Below are 26065 nucleotides of genomic sequence, written 5' to 3'. Positions count from 1 at the left end.
ATCTATTATATATATTATATCTATCTTCCAAATCTTATGATATCATAAAATATAGAAGATTAAAACAATAATTTTTCAAAATGATGAATGTTCCTTCGTTGCTTCGTCACAGATACAAATATTTCCTTACGAAATTTATCGTTCGACGTAGCATAGCGTTAATAATGTTAGTACGATGGTATCGGAGAGGCGAGGAAGAAAAAACAACGTGCACATACCTTTTCATAGCTGAGAAGCATGAGCAAAGTCCGGCACCTCGTTACGGGACTCTCGCCTCTCGATTACGCGAAGGAGATGTGAACAACCTTCGTTTATTGCAGCTGATGTAAATATTACATGCTCGTTAGCGGTAGATCGCGTAAGTACATGTGGTTGTACGACGCCTTGCATCGTCCACATCACCGAACCCTCAAGGGAATTCCATAAGAAACGTCGATTCCATTCTTTCTGCTCGCATTACCGGAAAGATTAGTAAGCATAGTGTACCACCCAAAGCGTGCCATTGTTTTGTAATTACATTGTGTTGCATTTGTTACGTTATACATCTGCAAGACTATCTTATATTTATAACTCAAGCGAAGAGGAAGAGAGAAGACGAAGGAAATGATTAGTGCTTTGATCGTACGAGTCATAATCGTAAAAGCTAACAGTACATTTTTATTAAAATTAATCCTCCGTGGGTAAACTGGGTTGTTTACGGCCTAAGAGAAATTTCATACTTGAATTCTTTCCCTCCGAATCTTTATTCCTATTGGAAAAAGTTTCAGACATTCGACTTAATGAACGATTATATAGCGTGGTAAAAATGTTGATAAGTATCACACAATGTTTTTTAGTATTTTTGAGAGCGTAGGATAGCGAAAAAGTTAGATTCAGACACAAATGGGCTTAGTTTGTACGTGAAATGTAAGAAAATATACCTACAGAGAAGGTTAAGTGGATTGGTCAATAATGAAAATGTACATTGTAACTATGAAAATCGAAATGTTTGGAGAAAATATTGATTCTAGTTGTCGCCATACAGAAACTAGAGATAGAAGTTTTGCAATAATAGAAGGTTATTTTTGTTGGCTTTTTTAACGCCATGTTATCACACATGGTTGAATTTGTCTCGTCACACGGGTTTTTTATGGTAGAAAAAATTTTTTCCACTATAATACACTACAAACGATTAGTTCAACTTAAAAGACCAAAGTAAATATAGAATTTTTTTAGCTTCACGCTTATTTTTTGATCTTTGAAGGTTAAGAGTAAATTAGTTGTCAGTAACCAACTTCGTTAGTACTAATGTTATAATATTAACATATATTAAATATAATAGCGACAACTATAAATAAGATTGACAATAAATTATTTTATAAAATTTGTTGGTAGATTCTGTATAATGACACGTATTATCTATACGTATATTGTTAAAAATATTTGCAGTACAACAATGTCTAGATTTAAGCAACACAACACCTAGATATAAAGTCGAACAAAGAAATATTGATTAATTGTCGTATATACATCTTTCTTTTCTGTTCTTCTTTTTCTTTTCTGAATTTAATCTAATTTTTAATTCGTCTTCTATTTCTGTACATTGAATTAAACTCACGGAAAGATATCAATACATCGTAAAATATTTTATATCAATTAATATTATCATATGAGTAATTCAATAATTTTTTTATTCTCAAACTTTGCTTGCAATTCTATACTATAAACCGATTTTCAAGCATCACTAACAATAATAACATTTGAAACATCAGAAGCAAAGAGAATAAAACCTAATTAGGGTAGTTGTAGAACCAAATGTAGCATGATCGTCAGTTATCTCGTGACTTTGATTCTCTTTATCTACATCTTTGCTTCCTGCCTGCTTTCGTATACGCGGATCATTCCGGTTCGAGTCAGACTTTCAAATTAATGTCTACCGTTATCCAGTAATACGTACCAGCTACTTTTGATTCTGATTAAGCGCGCTTCCGGACATTGTTCTCCCAATTATCGCGATCGAAGATGTCGCAATCCACGTAAAACAGTTGGAGATCAGCATTTCGGTTATACAGGAAGTCAAGAACATGTATTTCAAGCCGTGTAATTACTTAATTAATTCGATCGTATACCAGCATCAGATACCTTGTTTAATACGTCTGTTATCTCTTGTATCAAACGACCGTCTTTTCGGCAATTTCGTTTATTTCCCACAAATTCATTCTTCGTTAAGTTGTTCCAATTAACCTCGCGGCTCCGTAGTCCCAACAATCCTTTTTTAGATATAGCAATCGTCGGATACAATTTTCTCAAAAGCATCGTGAAAGCCAGATTCATCGTATAAAAGTACGCAGGGTGTATTATTTCAAAGATCGTATAGTTTTGAAACCAGTTAACTATTCTGTTAAAGTTATTCGTCGCAATTATCATTTCCTTCGTAACGAAACTTGCGGAATAAAATTTCTCAACAGAAAAGAAATAATGGCGTATAACTCTTAATAAAAGCATAAGTCCCTTTAGTTTACTTAAATTCACAATGATAAACGATTCGTGGAATCACCAGTGGCTCGAAATAGAAATGCGAAGAACCACTTGCGAGCTATCAGCGTGGAAACAAAAGTGGTTCGAGCACGTTTTCGGAATTCCACTTTAAACAACTTGGAAAACACTTTGCATGTTACGGAGGAAGTTCGCTCGAACGCGGTCAGATAAAGCTTCATCGGAACAAAGGGGACAAGTTTAGGATCCCAGAAGTCTCATCATTCAAGAACAAAGTCGCGTTATCGCGACGATGCGATGCCTCCTCGTGGAAACGATCCGAGGCAGTTCCTTGAACAATCAACGGTATCGGAGATAATCGTTCAGCAAGGTTGAACAGGAACACCCTGTACTCTGGTCGATCGCCGATTTCGGGGAAGTCCAGCCGGTTCAAACGCCGCTTCGGGGGCTGTTACTACTTCCTGGCCATGATACATGTATCAGTGATCGTCGTAGAACGCCTCTAGGGTTGGCCAATTATTTTTAAACGGACGTGCGCCGTTCATTTAACGTTTCGCTGAGTGAATGCGTGCTCCTTCGATCGAACATCGAAACAAATATCATTTCCTCGTTCAATCCGCCTATTTTCTTCGGTTTTTTTTTTTTTTCTCTCTCGATCGAGACGCGTAACCGTTAGTCCTTTCGAAGACAAGCACCGAATCCCACGCACGTAGATGATGGAATTAACTAATCCGACGTTGGGTGTTAGTCATTTGCACCGTTAACCAAGTCGAGAAGTATATTGAACGAGAATACGTGCACGTATTCGCGTTTTTTTAATTTATGCAAAGAGATCGATGGATCATTTCTCGAGATATTCCATGTTATTAATTTTTATCACTTGTACATGGTGCTATTATATGTAGGCGTAACTTGCAGTTCAAGTAACAGAGCTATTGTATGTTTCAACACCTTGTTTCTATTAACGTTGACATAAAAACTGACAGTTTAATTAATTTGCAATATTTGATGACGTTTAGAATCTTAAAAAGAAAAGAAAAACAAATATTTCTGTATCGTTAAGATTTCTTGCATTACTGGTCGCAAATACCGGTAACGTGAAATTTCATAAAAAATAAATATTAATAATTGCATTGTATATGATGAAATTTAAAACGTGAAGTTTGTAATGTTTCATATTATATTTGATGATCTATGTACGAGTGTTTCACAGTCAAATTGAATTCATGTAGATTTATGCAAATCAATAGATGTAGTAATTTATCAGAACGATCTCTTCGCCTGTTTTAATATTTGCTCTACATTTAATGATGATTTTTCTCATAGGGATCATACTTTCATAAATATGTATATATGTATATATGGAATGCATTCTTAAGTTAAACTAAATTTCGTATGTAATTAATTGGAGAACCTCGTGAGATCTTGTTATGTTGGAAGAAAAATATCTAAAATTATAGTTTTTATCGCTATCCCTAAATAGTATCGTTATATCGAATTTCTCGACATGGAATTAACTTTAATCGTGAACTTGATAAAATACATGTACCTTTCCTGAATTATTTATGAACTATCGAATACATCTTTTTACTCCATTCCACTGCAATTATATACTGAATTTTAATTCTTCCGGAGATCACGTAGTTACTTGTCCCAAACCAGTCAGGACGTCGTTCAAAAGTGGTTGACATTAATTTCTCGACTCGATCAGGTTAGTACCGTATGACCTTGCGAAACTAGTGGTGACCCGTTGAATGCAAATTTTTCGCTTTAAACTTGCAAACTACCGGTATGCTTTTCTCTTGGAAATGTATTCGCGCCAGTGCTGACAAATGCAACGAAAATTACTTTTGATCAATTTTCTTGAAACCTTTCGCAAGGTATTCTACAGTAAGTATGTAAAAAAAAGAAGGAAATTTGGAAAACTTGCTGAAAGGAATCGAAAGTACGTAGAAAATTAAAACAACCGTCGAATGGAGTTTCTACGGACATTGTACAGAGGAGCCATTTAATTCCACAGATTTTTGAATCCATATATTCTCACAAATATACTTCATTTATATTCGACATTTTACTCGATATTCAGCACTCTTTCGAATTATTCAAATTATCTGGCAATAGACTTTTTTCGCCAGTTGAAAATTTGTAACAATCGAAAAAAGCTTTTTATCAAAATTAACCTTCTATACCTTCGTGACATATAAATCACCAATTTTTAAGTGTTTCATACCATTCGGAAAACTCATGAATTCAATGGTTTATATACAATAAAACCATCGAAGCGTTCTACGACTCCTAAATCTGATGCAAGATATCGATCGATACAAATGAAAATACAGCGAATCTGGCGAATCCAACGAACCACGAAGGAATCCTTTATTCTGTTTCCGAGAAGCGTGCCGATACACATGGTTCACGGTGAGCCATCTACGATCTATAGGTGTAACGGTGCCAACGGCAATTAATTTCGCTCGTCCACGTGGCACTCCCATTCTAGCCCGAAGTCTTCAATTACGTTCTCGCTGTGAACGGTGGTGTCGGCGCGTGAGCAATACGCTTTCGAAGGGAAAACAGTGGTGGTACACGCACGAGGTCCACGCGCACAATCACGCGCGGAGAGGGGCGAAACACGCATCGTGTACGTTGTTGGTCTCGTGTAAAACGGATGTTCACCTCCCAGAGCGCATAATTTTTCGAGGGAACCGAGACGGAGAACACTAAGAATGAAGCGAGAAAGAAAATTGGGAGAAAGAAGACCGTGTAAGGAAGAGGCAGAGAGAAAAAGAAAGGAGACGATCACTGGAAACATTGGGGGGAGGGCAAAGAAAGAGGAGGAATAAAGGAAAAAGACAGCTAGAGACACTGAGAGAGGTGAAAAGAGGGGAAGCTGGCGTATCTAGACAGAGATGGAAGAGAACAGCGTCGAAGAATAGAGATGGAACATGATTTGCGCTTTCATGAGAGCGGCCAGACTTCTAGTGGTCGGGTAGGAGTACCCAGGGGGCTATTAACCGTTCGCAAACAATGATCTAGAAGCGGAAGTGGCTGCGTTCTCCATCCCCGGCCGCCGCTATCCTTATCAGAATTTCAGTCTGGGTAGGAGAAGGAGACAGACAACCGAAGAAGCACGAGGAGAGAGTTCCAACTAAGAGATAAGGGTAACCAAGGGGGAGTGTGTTCTCTTTCGTGTGGTCTTCTAATTGAGCGACTTGTAGGACGAGTTGCCGCATCCGCGCTTCGCGATGCCACAATTCTCAGCTGAATGACGCCAGTGCCGTGATTATCTTGTAATACAAGAGAACTCATTGCCTCATCGATATGGTAATCGATATTCGAAGCGATCCATTATACTGTTTCGCAATCGTGATACCCTTCGACGAGTTGCGATCTAATAATTCTTAATATAGTTATTTGTTTAAAAGTGTTTCTGTATTATTAATTGAAATATTTGACGTTTCAATATTGTTGTGATACGCTCGCACTGTGAGATTATGTTGTTGTGCTTCGATAACGCTATTCTTGTCCAACACTACACAATTCATGTAGTTAATAGAGTATGGGCAGTAAAGAATATTTTTATTTAAGAAATACGTGCGTCTTTTATGCTTCTCAACATGGAAATGGTTTTATTTAATGTTTCGTATCAAAGTTGTTCGAATTATTTTTCTTCGAAAATCATTTTATCTATGAATTCACCACCTGATTTGTATTTTCTATTTACTAGAATCACGGCTACAATAGATAGAAATGAAATTGTATTTCTATAATGCGGTTTCACTATGCATGTTTATGTATATTCATGCGGAACATGCAGAAATTTGAGTGTATAGTGCAAGTTCATTTTCGAATTTATTTTATGCAATTTAATCTACGATCAAATATGCTAGCACTTCATCGCAGGACGATGAAACTAAGTGACGAACTAATTGCTACAAACTAGCCTAGATCAACTCTTCTAAGTAAAAGTGAGAAACCAGCTTCCTTCAATCAACTATGAAAACAATGTTCATGTACTTAACCCATACACAAAGATGTCTGAGCTGGCGTTCTATTTATACAATTATAGTGTTCTGACGCTACAAGCATTTAAATGAAATTTTACACGAGCGGTAACCTTAATTGTTAGAGAATAACCGCGCGAACCCGGTGGAAAACAATTATTTGTGGTGATATGGAGAAGCGAAATTACGAAGTTTAATGATGTTGCATCAAAGAACGCAGTTGATGAGAAACCGCTGCGGTAAAAAGCAGCTTTAGCGGAGTCGCGAAACTCCGTGAAAATTGAAGCGACAGCCAGTGCCTGTTTGCGGGATCGTTGGCTTCTCCTTGCCGCAAGGTCGTGTTCAAACGCGTTCCCATCATCTGTCTCGGATGTCAGAAGGTATGGAGAAGTACCTGTTTGAGCCATCAACGAGAGCACTAAGCAACGAGAAAGAGAAAGAGAGAGAAAGAGAGTGTATGAAATCGTTCGCGCATAAGGAGCCATCGACAATCTTCGTACATTTCATTTTAACAGAGACTTAATTAGATCGGGCAGATATCGAACTAAAAATATAGTTAGGATTGTGTAAAAATGATACGAGAGACGTACGGCGCCGTTCCATGTGTTTAATCCAATTACGGTCACGTTTAATTGAATCGTTGTAACCGTGACTCGCAATAAACCATGCAGAAATATCGAAGGATATAATTTGATTGAAGAGCGCACGAAAGACGAATAATTACAAATTTTTGAGGTAATGTCATTATCGGTAATTGGGAAGGAAGAAGTACGTTTTAGATTATTCCAGTTCACTTTGAACGACTTTAGGTCGAAATGTAACGTCGTTTATACTTAAGTATAATAGATCTAGCGTTGTGGTATCTTAAAAATTGATATAATTTACGTACAAATAATTAACACTACACCTTACACACGCTATATGCTACTATAAATAATTTTTAGTATTAAAAGCTTGAATCGTTTTAAAGTTCCCTTCTAAATTTTATGACTTTTAATTTGGCTTTTACATTCAGATTGCCATTATCGTGTATATCGTTGAAGTACGTGCTAGCTGAGATCGAAAAAGTCCATAATGAACATATGAAACACGTAGGTGTAACCCCCTATAGGATATTAAGTCGAAAGTAAAGAGTAAGATTTTTTAAACGAGTCTTCGTCTTCCAGAAGATCGATTTTGAAAACGTATCTTATACACCGCACTTCACTTCTAACAGGTAGTGAATTGGCCTTGGAGTTACCTTTATACGCATGGTTGACGTTGTAATTTATTATGTATCACTTTACTGGATTTTGATCGATGTAAAAATATGTATCAGCATGTCCATATCAGAGTGAAGTACACAATCATACCTGTTGTTTTCAAAATTGATTTTCTGAAACACGAAGTCTCATTAGAAACATTTATTCTTTACATTTCTTTCTTTTTTTTTTTTATGGAGAATCACACTTTACTCGACAGTACAATTCGCAGAACAAGCTTGAGCGTTATCTTATTGGAAGATGTTATCTAAAAAAGAAACATAATTTCAAAATAATTCATTTGATCTCGTTGAAATAACTTGTTTGTAAGATAACGATATTCAATTAGTTAGAATGTTCTAACAAATAAAATCTGATCAATTTTGTAGCAAAATAATTTGTGCATAAAAATGTTACAAGTATTAATATATATCTTTATTGAATTTTTAAACAACAGTAATAATTAAAATTATCGCACATGTCTCGATAGAAATCATAACAAGTCAGATAAATATAATTCTCTTGGCTCGTCGTTCTCGACTACTCGAGAAAAGCGACTCAAGTGCCAATCGTAATCGAGTTAATTCTTTACTTCTCCGCGTCTTAATGAGAAGTTTCTTAGCCAAGAAGTTTTACGGCTTCTTAGCAGTTCGTAACCGAATGAACACGGTCACTTCCTTCCGTAGAAACGAGTTCGAGGTGGCGCGAAAATTTGCTAGGAGTTCCAAGAATATTATTCCGATTTCGCTCGGAGCTGAATCCTTGTAGTACGTATATATGTACGCATATGGTTGTACCGTTATAACAGCGAGGCGGTTATAATCCTCTCAGCTGGCTGGTGACGCTCGATTCCGAGGGTACAGAAGTATCTTTACATTTTATTGGACATCTTTTCTTGGAAGCTGTGTTTGCGGAAGATCGAGTTTCAGTAACAAACGACGCGTTCATCAGATTTCTTTTTGACTCATTCAGTGTAATTTCAGAGCATTGTGCTCGATAGTCGATCTAAATGTTTATTAGCTCTTACTTCAGTGTCCACATAAACTTTCTCGTCTTGTTTAAGCGATACAGGGGATGTCCATTTTATCCTTCATATTACTCAATACGTAACTTAAGCTTTTTCGACGATCATTTATGTAATAAAACGTAGCGTTGATTTCAAAATGTTAAAAAACAAAAATTTTCCATCCTATTATTAATATACACGAAACACACGAGCAGAAATTGCAGAAGAGGATGTATATCATGCACTAACGCGTAAAAATTAATTATAGAATATATTTATTCTACTACATTTCACATATTCTCTTTCGTTTCTAACTATTCCAAAGCTACAATTTATTCCAACTGTATAGAATACCTCGTATGAATTTTGTTATATTAACCTATTAAAAAAAATGACTCAATTACAACAAGACAATACAAAAGGAATTATAAAGTACATCGGCTTAATGTTCGTTAAACACTTGTTTCTCTTTTTGATTCTAAAACATAAGATATCCAGTATTAGTTCCCAGGGGAATTATCGTATGTACACTGTACATATACTATCTTACATTCTGTTATATCAACAATCTCTGGTTCACAGGAATGCGAGCATATCAGTAGTAGACTTACAGCGTTAAAACGATTAATTGGCAGCATTCGTTACCTCATTAAGAACGAATACTTAAAAGATACGGTGCCTTAATCGTACGTTGGGATTCGTGGAATCAAATGCACGCATTCACGCGCACGCGTTCCCGCACGCTAATGCCTTCTATCGAATACAAACGCGTTCCTTTGTGTGTAAATTTGTGCAAGACCACCGATGTTCTACACAGAAGTTTATGAAAAAACAAAAAATTTCTTTTAGCATCTCCTTTTCCGACTATTCCACGTCCCTTCCCTTGGAACATTCAACACGTGGTTCGAGTTTCAGCGAAATAATCCAATGGAAAATGAAATAAGATCTAGAACGTTTGGAAGATTGTGTATTATTATTTAATTCAACAGAGTCTCTTTGTTTGATTGAGCGAAATATTTTATGCATTTTATGCATTTTATGGACATGTTTGATCGAACGTGTTAAATATTTCATAAAATAGATATATATTATTCTCATCAGATTATTTAGATTAAAATCTTCTTTCTAAATTTCATTGGCTCGGAAAATTAACATTCTAAGCGCACAGTAGCAGGTTACGCTGGATATTAATTCGATGCTAATTCAAATTCAACGGACGTTAACAGCTAACTATAAAATCCATTAAAGAGTAATAAATATTGAACTAAAAGCCAACACTATTCGCCGATTGAGCGAGGAAAATAGTTCTTTCAGTTACCGTACATCTAATTAACCAATAAATTTTCATCGATCGAACGCGAAAACAAGTCGAAGTGATTGCGTGTCTTCGGTTACGCACAACCAAGTATTTAATTTACTGCATCGTATATCTCATGAAAGTCACAGCATCGTGCACAAGTTGACAAGCATATATCGTACTAGCTTTAATTGACACGTTCAATTCCTACTTGTAGATCCTAACCCTAATTACGACACATTATAAAAGTCACTTAATTACTTCCACTGACATAAACCAAGGGTCAATATTAATATATGATATGTTTTCTCAAATGCATGCACTTTCAGAACGGTTTCAAAGTCGAGAAATGAGAAAAATATTTTATGATATGAAGATTTATGTTCTCGGTTCAAGGTCTATTTAGCAAATGCTTTTCGACGTTCAACTGAAGCAAAGCGTTTCTACAACTGGCAATATACACTTACACTTACGTAGTAATAATTTCACTGTAGAAATTTCAATCCTGAAATTGATTCTGTGATTCAGTATATCGTGGCTCTACATCAGATTTATAATTGGAATAAAGATTAGTTTTCATTATTAAAATCGATTATTGTAGCACGCATATTAATTATCATTTTGATATAACAGGAACTTATTTATTCATTTATCTTTTTCGAACATATCTATCTCTAATCGACCATACATCATAAAATGTATCTTCTTCTCTGAATAAATACTAAGCAAGAAATCAAACCAGCAACATAAACTCTCTATATTCACATGCTATCTTTCATTATAGTTAGAGAATGATTTGTGTCTTGAAATCCGCCAAGAGAGCATCCTGTGCGTTAGCCTCTAGATACTAAACGCCCCTAACTTTCTTTAAAAATATCTTTAGTGTTTCATTATCCTAGCCAGTAACTCGTCTAGCTCGCAGGCAAATGCCTTATCTCCGGAAACTAGTTCAATTACTCAACAGTGCCGAAAGAGAATATCTGCAACATTGCAGATTGCAGATTATGTCACTGCTAAGTTTCTCGATGTTCTCCTGCCAGCAAAACTTCACTGACGGATTACTAGCTCAAGGACGGCCAAACCAGAAGTATCTATGGTTTCGTTCCTCACCATCAAGGGATGTTTCATTTTACGCTTCAGTAACACCTAGCTGCGCGTGTTCGATCCGTATGCAATCACATTTAATTTCAAAGCAACTGTAATTTACCATGCGAAACAGGGATTACTATAATTCCGTACACATTCGTTGCGATATTTGGAAAGTCAATTACTGTGTACGCAAAAGTAATTTTACACTGATGAACTATGCTCATAGAGCAGTGTGTATTCTCGTTAGATGTTTGTCGTAATGTGTAAAGCTTCCAATTCTAAAATTAAAAGCATCGTTTGTTATCTATGATAAAATTTATTTATCATTGATTTGTATCGTCTCTTATTTTCATATAAAATTTGTTTTAAGGAAATTTATTAAAAATTACAATGTTAGTACTCGATATGTGAAAATGAAATATTTCAGAAATAATACTAAAAGGATATCTAGGTTAATTTAACTCTTTTGAGACTAATGGGACAACGTGTCCTAAAGTAACTTTTATAAAAGTTACTAAATCGTTATAATTTTTCTGACATCGCTGGTACCTGAATTTGATGAATAAAATTACATAGGTATTCTATTCTGAAAATTATGTTTAACCTACTTTTTCAACTTTCAGTGAATCGTAGTCCATATTATTACATTATTGTTATCGTTGTTAAAAGGAGAATCTGCCTCGAAGAATTAAATTTACTTTCAGGTTTCTATCTATAAAAACTACTAATACTTCGAACGTTTGAAAATACAGAACCACCGCAATTTAATCTATTTCATTCTCTACTATGGACATAAGAAATTCTAGTGAAATTAAAAAATTTAATATCCATTTAATATCAACGAATAGCACATGGCAGCATTTCAATACTGCAACGTTATTTCAAGACTCTCCCATATCAAACCAGGTTTCAAATAAATTAATGGAGGAAACCTGTTGTATCATTTTCAATCATGTCACTCTTGTTAGGAGCTTACGCTGTTTCTAAGGTCACCAGCGGGTTTGCATCCGGTCAAGGGCGATAAGATTGATTTCACTGGTCTTTACGAACTCTACGAAGCCATCGAAGGAAACTAGTCTTGTTCGCAATTTATACGGCTTGTTAGCCACAGCGTTAATATTACGTGACGTTCGACCCTCTTGCTAGATACATGTTTTTTCGCGAGGAAGTAATATCGCGGTACTCGTTAATATTTTATTGATACACTCTCGAATCGGCCAGTGCATCATACTGAATTGTCACGTTGAAGATTTAGCTACAATATTTATAGTTCGCGTAGCTTACCATCTGCTTAGTTACAGATTTATCATAGACTAGACTTTAGAAGTTTCAGGAAATGAAGATCACATTTTTCAATAGCAGAAGATTGTTTCAAATAAACTGTTACGACTCAGGAATGATTCTGAATGATTGGTTGGCTTATGGAAGTTTGTTTTATGTCTCGCTGAAATTATCATCGAAGAACCGATCAAGTTGTAGGATTTCGAATCATATGAATATTAGAAATATTAAAAATAATTGTTCTGTAATAATTATACCTGGATTTAATACTCTATTCGAGGACTGCTTTGAACTACAAGAAGACTGTGAATATGAACAATTGTGATTGAAAACTATACGATCGTTATTAAAAACTATACATCAGTGATTAAAAATTATACGATTGTGATTATAAAATACACGACTATAATTGAAAGTTATGAAGTTATATAAATCGTTAATCATGTCAGTAAATTTCTATTGTAATGACAAATTTTGTCGATAGCCAATAGTACCTTGAAACGATGGACCGCAAGTATTCGTTGAGTTGAATTCTTCCCTTTTGCTCGATTAGCCAACGAATTGGAATATTCTCGGACTAGAACGATTTTTCCCTTCGTTAAGTTAAATTTCATTAAATTTTCCTACGCTCAAGATCCTTTTAGTACCTTGTATTTTTAGGTAACTGCTAGCAGAAGAAAGTCTTCATTGACTCATTTGATAAAAGGTTTATCGACAATGACATTATGTTTTCCGGTTACTGCGAATCTAGTCGTAACATATCGCGTCGATTGACTTTTTTTATTCGCATTCGATTGAACAGACAAGTGGAGCAAAGCTATTAATACTACTTATCATAGAATATTTCTCGTACACCAAATTGATAAAAATGGGCCTTTTTTAACTTCGACTATCCACAAGGCCGAAAACATGAAAGTAAAAAGGATTTCTAATAAGTCTATAAATATTTTATCTTAAAAGATAAATGAGAGGCACTTTCTTGTATTTTTCTTCGATGAGCGATGGAATCAGAGCGTGAGTATCGCGTCACAGATAAAAATTTTTCTTATAAATAACGATAAGACTATTTTATTATTTAACACGGCGCAGCAAGGCAATTATTTTAATAATGCTACTGATGAGATTGTTGCATTTTTTTTCTACTTTCAAGAACATCCATTGAACAATTAAACAAAGCAAAGGAATAAAATGCTCATTATGACTACTTCAAAATAGTTATTGCTATTTGAAATTAAGACACTTCTATGGAAGAAAAAGAGAACGTGTAATTCCAACTCTGCCGTATTTTAATGAGAGCAATGGATTAATCGTTCTTCGAGTTGGAACAAAAAAAATGTCTTCCTTATATCGAATCGCAAGAATCGCTCGCCACCGGCGAGGAGTATCATCCGGTAAGCACTGCGATGAACGTTATCGATAACAGTTATCTCTGGAACAGTGTACGAACAACGTTTGCTTCCGCCCTCGCTCAATTAGCTACACAATTCGTACAGAACGACCAGTTTAAATGTGCCACACTTGTTTACCCTCTTTTCGCAAATTGAATGTTCTCATTCATTAAGCGCCTATTTCCTTTCGACGAGAACAGTGTGTGTGTGTGTGTGTGTGTGTGTATGAAAGAGAAGAGGGAGAGTGAAAGAAAGAGAGAACGGCAAATATGATCGCGACATACATATAACGTGCGCTTTGTTTAACACGTTTCACGGCCTGTTTCACAGCCTGTTCCACTGAATTTCGTACGATTACTCAGATACTGTGTTATAAAACGATATATACACTATGTACTGTTTAAAAGATTGCGAGTTCATTTCTCCGAATGAAAACGCTATATTATGATGCAAACTGACACGAAGAGACAGTTACTGGAAGCTGTCCAAAGGTTTAGTTTAACACGATGTGTAATCGCGAAGAAATATTGATAGCGACGATAAATCTAAGAGCGAGGTAATTATGCTAGTCAGTCTTAAAAGGTGACTTTGTTGATGAAGACGCGGCTGGAGCCACTCAACGCGACTTGGCTTCTTTCTTCGTATTTAATTAACGACTGAATTACCGCTGGCATGTCACGTACAGAGAGAGGTGCGAAATGATGTAGTTTCCACTCAAGGATGATAAGATTGATTCGCCTATCCCTTAAGCCTCTTGTAAAACCATTGAAGGGCTTTAAGTAATCAATATCGCACGAAAACGGAGGAGTTGCGAGCAGGGAGACGGCGGGTGAATCTCATTACCCTCTGCAGCTAAGGCCATTGTGCAGCTGAACTTCATTATCCGGACTAATTATTTCAAAGTTAGTCGAACAGTTCGCCACAATGTAATGGCGAAGGAAACGGTCTTAGTGCCGCGAGGTTTGCAGCTAGACCAAAAAGGAGCAAGAAGAAGAAAGACCGACTATGCAAGAGAGAACATAATATCGCTTGGTATAAGGATCTTGCCTTTGTTGCCATTCATTAGGGTAATTACAGGAACCGATTTTCTCGCAAATACCACCATGCAACCAGGAATTGAATATCAGTGTGTGGAAGGTCGTGGCTACTGAATACCGAACACCGAACGCGCGCTCCCTGAAACACTTAGGTATTCCTGTTTCCTAATGTCCTATCAACAATCCTATTTATATATTGCACATACTGATTTTAGTGTTGTTATTTGAAAATTATTTTATTTATATCTTAACATAAATAAGAATACAATGTGAGAGATCATCCGTCAAAAAGGTAGAAGCGAATTACGTCTCTAGGTGTAGCACAAAAACAATCGTGCGGCCACCCTTTTACGGTTCGAAACGAATCACCAGCACCTCCTAGCAAACTGCTGCGAAGAGCTTCTTTTTTGCTTGCCTTTCGAGTGGTATACCATGGCAATCGTAGAACTCAACCAACATCTAGTCAACGGCAGTCCTTTCATTTACACCACGATGTCGTAACAAGGTAATACGCTTTTTGATTGAAAGCACGCGGGAACAGAGCTATCCGCGCCAGTATGAGGATAATGTCTTACACGTTGTACGTGTGTGTACGCACTTCCGTTCCTCGCAGCGATCAATTATTCCAAATCCGGCGTGTGCAGGCGCATCAAGGGAAGAACCGAAAATTCCCTCCGAGTGGGCGAAATCATCCAGGTGGAAAATTGTTTTGCCGCCATTCGCGATACGTAGAGTGGATAGGTATAACCGTCGCGGATTGGACTTATCGATTTTATTGAGAATACAGCGCGGTTCGTCGGAATACGATCCGAGGGAGCGGGATAGAGGGATAGATGCCTCGTCCAGCAATCGGCGAGACGTGAAAACGCGAAATGGAAAAATTTGAGGCCAGGTTGGCCCGATCTGGCTGGTGATAGTGGTGGTAGTAGTAGAGTTTTCGCGTTTAATTGAAAAAAAGAGGACCAGCGGGGGCCAAACCTCTCGAAAGGATCCGATTTAGAATTTCTGCCGGTGCTCGATACCTCCCAACAGCCTCGAATCGTTTTCATTCGGTACAGGCTCTTCCCTAGCATCGCTGGGGTGACGTTTTGCGACGCGACGATCTATGAGGAGGTCCTCAACGCGCGACAAACCGTCACTTCTCTCACGGGAATTTTCAATCCACGCTTCTTTGAACGTCGACTGCGAGATAAATCACCAGCTTTTTTCATTCGCGCTACATCCGAGCAGAGGGTAGATTCGATCCCCTAGACCGAATCTCCCGATCGAACAAAATTAAAAGGATCACTTGTTCATCTTCTCTACCTACTGAACTCTGGGAGTCTGTCGCGGGCGATTGACTCTGTCGTGACTCTACTTGACGGTGACAATAAAATAACGAACGCGCGTGAAATACAGCGATAAATTAGAGCGGTAGGATCTAAACGGCAAGGGAACTGTCATTCGTGAGAAATTACGTACCTTGGTCGAGTGTCGTTGACTGGGACGGTTGGCTGGTGGAACCAGGGTAGATCGACGACAAGACGTGGTGGATCTCGTACGCAAGATAGACTGTCGTAGCACTCGGATGGCTTTCTCTCTTTTACTCTTTCTTCATTTGTCTCTTTTGCTCTCTCTCTTTCCTTCTTTCTCTTGCTTTCTCGCTCTCTCCCTCGCGTGCCCTTGGACTTGAGCCCCGTTCACGGCCACAACCAACACAGAAATGCTGGGATTGCAAGGCGTGCGGCCACTTTTCCTGCCGGTACCACCAGGTGGGGGGATGTGCCCGGTTGCTGTTGGCAGGTGGAATGCTCAACATCACCGCAACGTACTCACGAATTATTAGTGCGACGGGACGTCCTGGAAAGGGAGAAGGAGAAGAGGAGATGGTGGTGTGTTTGCCTGGATAGGTAGAGGGGGGAGAAAAGGCGATACTCTGGAGGGGATACTAAAGGGAGGAAGGCCCCCGCGATTCGGGCAACTCAACGTGTGATTTCAAGTACGTTCACCGGCACTGCGCTTCCGCGGTTTCGCGGAATGAGCCTTTTGGGTTCCTGGCCTTGCCCGCCTTTGCTTTTAAGGTCTTTGGACGCTAAATATTGCTGGTTCCTCACACGCCTCGCTCAACTTATCATCCCCGTCGTCTCGCTTCCTCATGTTAGCGGATACTAATTATTTTTTCAATTATTTTCCTCATCAGTAGCTGAAATTCCTTTTGTAGCCATATCCGCGTGTGAAACAATAAAAGTCATTTGCAGCTCGTCTATTTTTGAACATTGAAGATCGTTCTATCGGATTCAATTTACCTCGTGTAATTACCAATTACATAGTTAGTTAGTATAAACATCTGTTGTAATGAAAATGAAGTTTTTTTTCGTTTTTTTAATTCGAGCTTCCGGAACACTTGACGAAAATAACGCGCTTTAAAAGAATAGGAATTATAATTTTATTGTGTTATTTGGTTTTCGTTTCCTGTTGTTTAATGGTGTTTGATGGTCGTCGTTATTTTCATAGATAGCAAAATGACTAAATAAGACAGATCCTTAAAGAGGATATCCAATAGGAGGTTTCCTTTCTTTTTTGCTGTAGCTAAACAATGTTTCACGTTTCTTGCTTTAATGTTGCACTTGAAATTAAAATTTACTTTCAACCCGTTTTCGTTGCCGTTAGTTTCTCGTGCACTTTGGGTAAATGGTTCGTAGACGTCGGAATATGTAATAGTGCGATAATACGGTACTCGAAGATTATGATGTACGGCTCACTATTTCTTTAATTACAGTTAACATAACATAACATACTTATGACACACAATGTCATTTTCTAATTTCTACGTCCCTTCTAGTACTATTAATAATTTCAAATTTTTAAATTTCAAAGTTTGAACCATAAATAACTTTCATTTTTATTCTTCTTTTTACTAATTTGTTATAATTTAACTGTGGATATTTATTGGCACAATTAAAGAAACAGAATTTCTGTAGAGTTTGTTTTACCTATTAAACATTCTAACGAGTACTCTACTTTGATTATTTTATATATTTTTACACATTGTATGCATTCTGTGCAATTATAAAGAACTTGCTATATCATGTTTTCTCATGTTTTACCATTTTTTCCCATTTAATGCATTTTTTAACCTTACACGAAGATCGTAATCTATAGAGACGATGTTCAGCGGATATGGTGAATATGATAAAACTGACCATTCAATTGCCGTGTGAGTTTTGCTACATGCGGTCGCGCATTATCGTGCAATGGAACCACATCCTTGCAATTGATATGCGCACAACGTCTTTCCTCAAGTTTTTGCTGCACTCATTCCAATTTCTGGATGTAGGTACGTGTTACGATTTCAACTTTATTTTCGTTCAATTTTACAAATTGCAAGGATACATCTCTTCCATTAGCATCTGTAATAGTATCTCCCCGGTAGCCATTGCAATTTCCCATTTTAAAAACACGAAAACATGAAAAGCTTCGACAAAGAAAATGCATTCATTCGTTGGATATACAGCTTCTATATTTTATCCATTATGACGTTGTATTAAAACTTTGTATTAATTATAACGTTCTTTTAACGTTTAATTTCATGTCATTGAAAGTTTTGGTTAAATAATAATTTGGAAAACAACTTAATCCTTTTTTGTATAAATTCCACATCGTAAGTGTCATCGTAACTAATGCAGTTATCAATACCTATTTGTATTCTATAAACAGTAGAAAAAATTTATTAGTTGTATTTGATACCAGTAATTTAGAAAGTCTTATTAATAAAGAAATAATTGTTTTCTGTCATTCATTTGGAATTCGTTATCATTTTATTATACTGGCAATCACTGTTGTGTCTAGTAAATGATCTTACTCCAGTTTATCTCTTGAATGAAATTTTAAGAACCATTTACACATTGTCCGATGTTATTATGTCGTCACGTAATCATACACGTTAGTCTTTTTCAGTCGTCGTTAATCTCTTGTTTGAATACCCGGAGACTCATGCGAACGTGTTCACTTTCAAGTTTTCCGCTATTTTTAATTGGAAATCACACTTGAAACACGCTGATTAGCTTCAGATCACTGACCAGAAAATTACGAGCATGTATTTATTACAGAAATAGAAAAAATATTACCTGCAATGTGCCACATAAGTTTCTCCAAGAATGCAAATTTCCTTTAGTCACAGTGGAAGTTATTTATAACTGAACTTAATAGTTCAATTATTTACAATTAGTTGCACTAAAGTTTAATCGATACGCACCAGTTTATCGTTCTCTCGCAGAGTGTATTATAGAACTTCTATAGGCTGCATTACGAACGTTTTCTCATGATTGATTTATTACAATGTAATACTGCTTTATCTTCCATAATCATTCCAGTTTTCTCTGTCCAGTTAAACGCGTGGAAGTTGATCCTAACAAGCTTACGACTTGAGCATCGACTTCGTTTGCCGAACTACGTATTTGCATTACTTCCCGGTCGACAACTTTCGAAGTAGAAGAAGTTGATATAATTTTCATATGCAATTCTCAATGAGAATTTTAATAGAAAAGTAGTAGGATAAAATATTTAATCTTAGAAAACTGTGGTAATGGTAAATTTTAATAGTATGCCACGAAAGATCAAGACACGTTGCTGTAATCGTAATATCATGTAAATTCATGAAATCTTGTAGATATCGTAAATACGTATTTTATATCACATATCGTCGCCTGTAATTACCTTGTCTTTGAAAAAAAATTCTAGTTGTACTACTTTCCTTAAATTCCTTGCGTGATAGTAATAATTGATTCTCCTATTTATTGTACAAGTTCTGCAAGGTATCTTCTAATTATGTTCTCTCTTCGATATTAATAAACGTATCCGACGAAGACAGAGAAATTATACGAGCTATTAAGATTAAGAACAGATATCATCAGCACAAGACATAAATTGAAAAATTCTTTTCACAAGTAACGAAACAATCAACTGTCAAAGAACTCATGGCAATTATATCCTCCGTGTTCGCAACATTGTCTTTAATATATAATTGTTCTTCACGGGTAATCTTCGCACGTTAATTTCCAAAACGCACGATAGTACTTTATCATATCAAAGTATCTCAATCAAAGGAAGGAAGAGAAAAAGAGAAAGAGAGAGAAAGAGCCTTCTGACCATAAACACGCTGACGAACGTCTTATCCTTTCTCATTCCTATTCTATAATTACGTTTCGATGCGATCTGGATGGGTTGTAGATGGCGTAACACGCAGAATACGTCGAATGAATTGCCATACTCGTATTCGCCGCGCGTCCTGATATTATCATCGGGTAAAATAATATCGCAAATGATTGCCGGCGAACGTGATCCCGTTCTTTAAGCCTGGCGTATGTACCACATTAAAATGTAGTAAAACGGATGCCATAAATCTTCGAGCTACTTCGCGGCTGCGCACACACCGCGCTAACGTTAAACGTTCAGGAAAACGTCAAGTGGATCTTGTCCGAGCAACCTGTTCGGAAGCTTTTCATGCGCGTTGAATCTTGGCTACCACGAACTTGACTCACACTCGTCAAGGAATTGTCATGGATCTCTTGACCGTTTGCAAATCTTGCTGCTCCTGACTGCTGGGTATTATCCCTTCCCCCCTTGAAGGCTCAAGCGACTTAATAGTCCTGGGAACTGTCATCGAGAAACAAGCACACAGAGTACATGTGGAGCAATGAGATTCGCGTCATCGTTTTAAAGATACAACCATGTGTTAAGTAACAGAGACTATCAAGATATAAGCGAATAGCGTAATAGTTCGGAGTTGTAGCCAGCGCGTTCGTTTGATTCCGTTCCGGCGTTTCGAACTGGTTACGCTTCACGTCGTAGCCAACATTCTAACGGGCATTTCTATTAGCAGCCAGTCGCTTCTTAGGGACTACGATTAATTTCGCTGAGCTTAAGACAAGTAATACGATTCGAATCCTTTCGGTGTGAGGCGAATGAAGTTAGCTGATAGGTTTATTAAAATTTATGTCGCATGGTGGGCTGCCAGGAGAGTGCGTTGTTTGTAGAAATTCCTTTGGGATAAGATATTGGGATAAGCAATGCAATTTGAATGCTTTGAGGGTAAAATGAGTTTATGGAAATTTATGTAGGATTATGGGTTATTAGTTGCGTGTATTGTTTATTGAAACATGGAAAAATATATTGGATATAATCATTAACCGATGACGCTATAGCTGAATCCTTCGTTACTGTAATTATAATTACAATGATAAACTATAATTATGACTATTGGTTTAATATTGCTGTGAATGATTGGAAATAAAATGAGAACTGTGCTTTCTTTAAAATATAATGTACGGAATACAAAATACAATGTTATTGGTTAAGAAAAATCAATAACACGAAAACTTATGTCAGCTTATTGATACTTATGTTAGGAGGAAATTATGAGCTAAATCAAAATGTATTTAAACGTTGATAAATTAAGACTATATTTAATATGCTAATACGGTAGATAATATGCTAATTTCATCCAGAATAGGATTAATATTTATTATATTATATGTATATAGAGAAGTTAATGGAAAGTATATTGGATAACTGATACTTCTACTCCAAATTTTTTCTTATTTCTAGAGATAACACTTAGATAACTGTAGGTTCAGCTTTGTCTACTAATTTAAAGGTAGTAAACAATTCTTACGCAATGCAATTATCTAAGATTGATTTAGTTATATCCTTCATCAGAAGATCACGTAATCAGAGACGCTAAAAAGATGGAAGATACGATACGAGATAGTTTCTAGTAGAATTAAATACATCCTATACAACTACATGAAAGATCGCTTTCATCTTCATCAGATATAACGAGTACGAATCTTTCGAATAATTATTGCATACAGTTAAAATTCTATTTTATCGTTTATCTCATAAAGTTTAACTTTTAAGGATCGATCATTGCTTTTTATAATTCACGTGGATTTAACATTCTGCTTTATTGACTATTGCATAAAGTGCAATTTTTAACGAATCATGGTCGGCTTTGTATAGTATTTATTGGTGGGCATAGAAAAATTCAGAATTTGCTGTTACAAAATCTTGTGGAACGTGTGGGTTGGCGTTATTGGATATTTCCTTATTGCACCAACTTTTCTTGCACCCACGTTCAAGAGTAATGGCTGCACGTTTCGCTTAGAAATGTTACGGTATATTATATTAGAATATTCACACACTATTTTAAGAATACGAGAAATGTGGTTAAGCAGTCTATTACGGGTGTTGATATTTTGTTTCATTATTTTTGCTCGAAACATGTTAAACTAGTCAATCGTAACGTTTTCTTTTCCGATTCAAGAGTTTGCATTTTACTGTTAATTGTCATAACGGCATTTGTTTCTAACGGCCAAATTTCTGGACAATATCCAGTGATCATTGTTACTTTCAATTTTTATGAGACAAATTGGAAAATCAATGTTGGAATTTTAAACATCCTTTACTTGTACTGATAAAGAAATGAGTGTACAGAAAACAAAATAATAAAGGCATTTTTATCATTAATTATAAATTAGTTCTAAATACAATAAAAATTGATTACAATTACATTGAGCTTAAACTACTTCAATTGTAGAATTGAATAAGACAATAATTGTGTTAAATAATATAGCAGCTGGATTTTGTTCATAATTTGCAAATGTCTTACCATAGTAATTCATTATATCAGTTAAATCAAATTGAACAGACTGTAAACCTATTGAAAAATGAATTTCAATTTGAAATTTGTTACTGTTATACATATAATAGTGTTCACTTCTATAAATATTTCTATAAAAGAATAAAAATCAGAGAAGCTATATATTACAAGCTAATAAGACAATAAAGTTCTAAATTTTTAAAATTTATAACAAAATGTCTCACACAAGCTGTGATACAAAGTCAACAGTGAGGAACGAAGAAATTGTTAGCATATCTTTGTAGATTCACTGTTGCACGTCGCGAATATTATACTAAAGACGAAACAAAAGTGTCATAAGTCTTCCGATAAAACGGAACAAATGTTACAGTATTTTCTACCAAGCTATAAACATTTTCTAAAGAACACTTACTTGAAGAAGTTGCTTCTTGTTATGCGATGTTAGAAGTTGCATTTAACGTGCACCAATCTTCACTGTCCAATAACATTAATTTTCTGATGATTTACATACAAAAATGGTACTTTTATTATAAGGTATTTAAATAAATTTAAATATTCTTCATATTCTGAGCACGATACGTGCAATTGTTAAGAATCAGTGGATATCAAATAAATCAGAAACCTTATTTCTCGATATGGTTAATATATTCGTCGACGGAATCCCTCGGGCTGTAGACTGTAGATTGCTTATTCGTGCAGCGCTGCAACCATAGATGACAAGTAGCTGTAATCGTATCAAAGCACACACGCGCGTATGCGTAGGCGTAGATAATCTAAATAAATATTGCGATATGACAAATGCGCTGGTGTATCAGTGATTTTATTTGATGCCTAGGGAAATGGGAAATACATTTTATAAATGTTAACTAGTTCAGATTAAAACGATTATAAACTGTATTTCATTTGTTAGACTCATAAAACTCGTTTATCTCTGTTTTACGAAACTGATTGCAAATGTTTTTGGATTTATAGGAAATCTAAAGGTGCAAACATGCACAGAGTGCATATACTACCGTAAAATATATAAAATGTCATATGTACAGTACTTGTCGTAATATTCAATGAAAATTTATCTTTTAATTATTTTGCTCTGTTTATTTATTTTCATCCTGTCAAAAATAATCAAGTGTGCATAGTACATACATTTCAATATATTCGTGGCCTACGTCACTTTAGACATTCATATTACTATGTTCTTGATTATATTTATGTTAGTTATTTTTCTATATTATAGTATATTTTCTATATATATATATATTACAACGTGCATATTTCATATGCAATTCTTCAATTATTTTGTATGAATTGATTATAAACATTAACTAGGTCTTAGACCAGAATCAGATCACGTAAGCAATCACAAATTTTATCCAATTCTTGTAAATAATCTTCATACAGTGATTACAAAAAATATTCGTACACATCCTCACTTTCCAATAAGACTTCTTTCTTTTCTTCTTTTATCAGCTACTACATTTTATTTACATATCAAATTTTTGTATTCGTATGAAGAAATATTATTAAATAATACAAAATTTAATACGGACTAATTAATTGGTATGATAAGGCTACAATAAATACAATGTTATACGTATTCTTTGTAGGTACTGTATCCAAGTAATCATATGACATGGAGCTTCTGCATGGAATTAGATAGGCAAGCACGTTATATACAGAAAAGAATTGTTATTCTATTATCCACACATCAAACTACGTTCAATATGTCCGAATGTATACGTACGTTGAAACTTACTATGGCGTTTAATAGGATATGTTGGTACGTATGTAAATTGGTAGCGCAAACGATTCGCGAATCGACACCGTACGAATAACTGTGACTATAATCGCATAAAGCGGGGCTGGTTAGAACGCGGAAATGTATGAACGCGTTGTTAAGGGTGCGCGTAACAAATGTACGTACGGTTTAACGACCAGAGGACTCATTCTGAAACCAACTAGAAGGGACGTTCTGCAATTTGCAACGCGACCTGTCGGAGATAAATGTCTCGCATTGTTACCCAGCTCGAGTGTTTCCAGCAAAAAGCCAACGGGGCTCTGATGTCACCGCTGGAATCCTATAAGCAACCGATTACAACTCGGTGACAGTTCGTTACGCACTTTGACGCAATTACCGCTCAAACCCACAATCACATTTTCATCATAAAGCGAGTAGTCCGATTAACGATAGTGGCTGGCATTTATAATCGTAATTTGTTTCTTATCGATCACATTTATGCTGCTATTTATCTAACTGATGGTATGCAAATGAGGTATCGAGGGGAAAACTGCACTCCCTGGTTAAAATGTTCTGTTTAGCATTTTTCCATTTTTCAAGATATTTTGAAGTACGTATTTGAAATTCCTCGTGCTTTTAACGTTTTAAGTAAAGTTATACACTCCGCAGGTCGTTATGAAATAACGACTGGATTTTAAGTTGAACGAAGGGAAGCAAATAATACAAAGAAAATAATTGAAGTTCGGAGTTTTTCAATTTTGAAATGTTAAAGAAAGAGTAAAAAGAAAAGGTTCAGAATCAGATGGTATGCTATCTTTGTAACTGCAAATTTCAATGTTATTATAATACGGTGCGTAATTTATTCAAGCATTGCGTAATTTTTGTCTCATACCATTGGAACCTAATTATCGGTTGGACAACGATATTCATTATCACATACTTTAAGTATTGATTTATGTGTCACATCGCTGAGAAAAAAAAAACTGAAAAGGGTATTTCCATTTTATCCTTTCTTGGCTGGCAGCACCCTACTTTTCATGTAAAAGACCTCGGTAAATCTTACATACGAGACAACATTTTGCTCCTATGTTTAATAATTTTCAGAGAAAACACCATATAACATTCTAGATAGAACCCCTTGCACGCCATTGCCCGTTTCACCTTGGATAATATAAAATTTCATGAAAAAGTGCTATGCAAATGCTGCGACGTAGTATTAAATCAAGTAACCGAGATGCTTTGTAAAAATTGGCAAATTATATACGTAGAAATTAAAAAGTCGAATATTCTCAGCGTACTTGCACTCATCATCAACCTGTTCCTAGCTATTATTGTACAATATAGCCTTATCTGTCCTTTTTCCATCTCCTAAATATACATACGTCGTTGTACTCGGAGAAAGATGTCGTATTCTTTGAATTCTGCATTTTCTTATACGCAAAATTCTTTTTTATCCTTAAGGACTATAAGACTTTTTCAGTAACAGTGCTAGTTCATAGCCGCGCATCCTTTTTAAAGGATAACAAACAAGTGGAATTGAATGTTTTGTTCTTATTCAATGCCAGTTGAATAAGATAATGTTAAAACGAAATTCGCATAGGGTGAAATGAATTGATAGTCTTGAAAGGTGAATGATAATAAGAAAAAAATCGTAATTTCTAATGTTGTCTGTATCGCCATATGCAACTGAAAAACACTCATGTATATAGAATATTATATTTATTATATTATAGTATTATACTTATCTATTTAAATAGAATTCTTTATACATATATCCATAAATTCGCCTTATAAAGATGTATTACAATCCGAACAAGTTATCTGTAAACGAAAGTGAAAATTGCAAAATAGAATGAAACTCCTTTCATAAAATTCA

At 35.8% G+C, this 26065-nt stretch overlaps 2 protein-coding genes across 2 annotated transcripts in view; one reads left to right on the top strand and one right to left on the bottom strand.

Moving 5' to 3' along the window:
* The window catches only part of Neo (ZP and PAN domain-containing protein neyo), a 247092-nt gene extending 230607 nt beyond the window's left edge, over nucleotides 1-16485 (bottom strand). Inside the window, exon 1 of the mRNA XM_072003912.1 lies at nucleotides 16277-16485. The gene's annotated coding sequence lies outside the window, so the exon portion shown is untranslated. The remainder of the gene's footprint in view (nucleotides 1-16276) is intronic.
* The window catches only part of LOC139987549 (autophagy-related protein 16-1-like), a 197426-nt gene that overhangs the window by 99368 nt on the left and 71993 nt on the right, over nucleotides 1-26065 (top strand). The window lies entirely within an intron of this gene.

This window comes from Bombus fervidus, chromosome 5 (assembly GCF_041682495.2).
Source record: "Bombus fervidus isolate BK054 chromosome 5, iyBomFerv1, whole genome shotgun sequence".
Lineage (NCBI taxonomy): Eukaryota > Metazoa > Arthropoda > Insecta > Hymenoptera > Apidae > Bombus > Bombus fervidus.
This window is presented reverse-complemented; position numbering and strand designations above follow the sequence as displayed.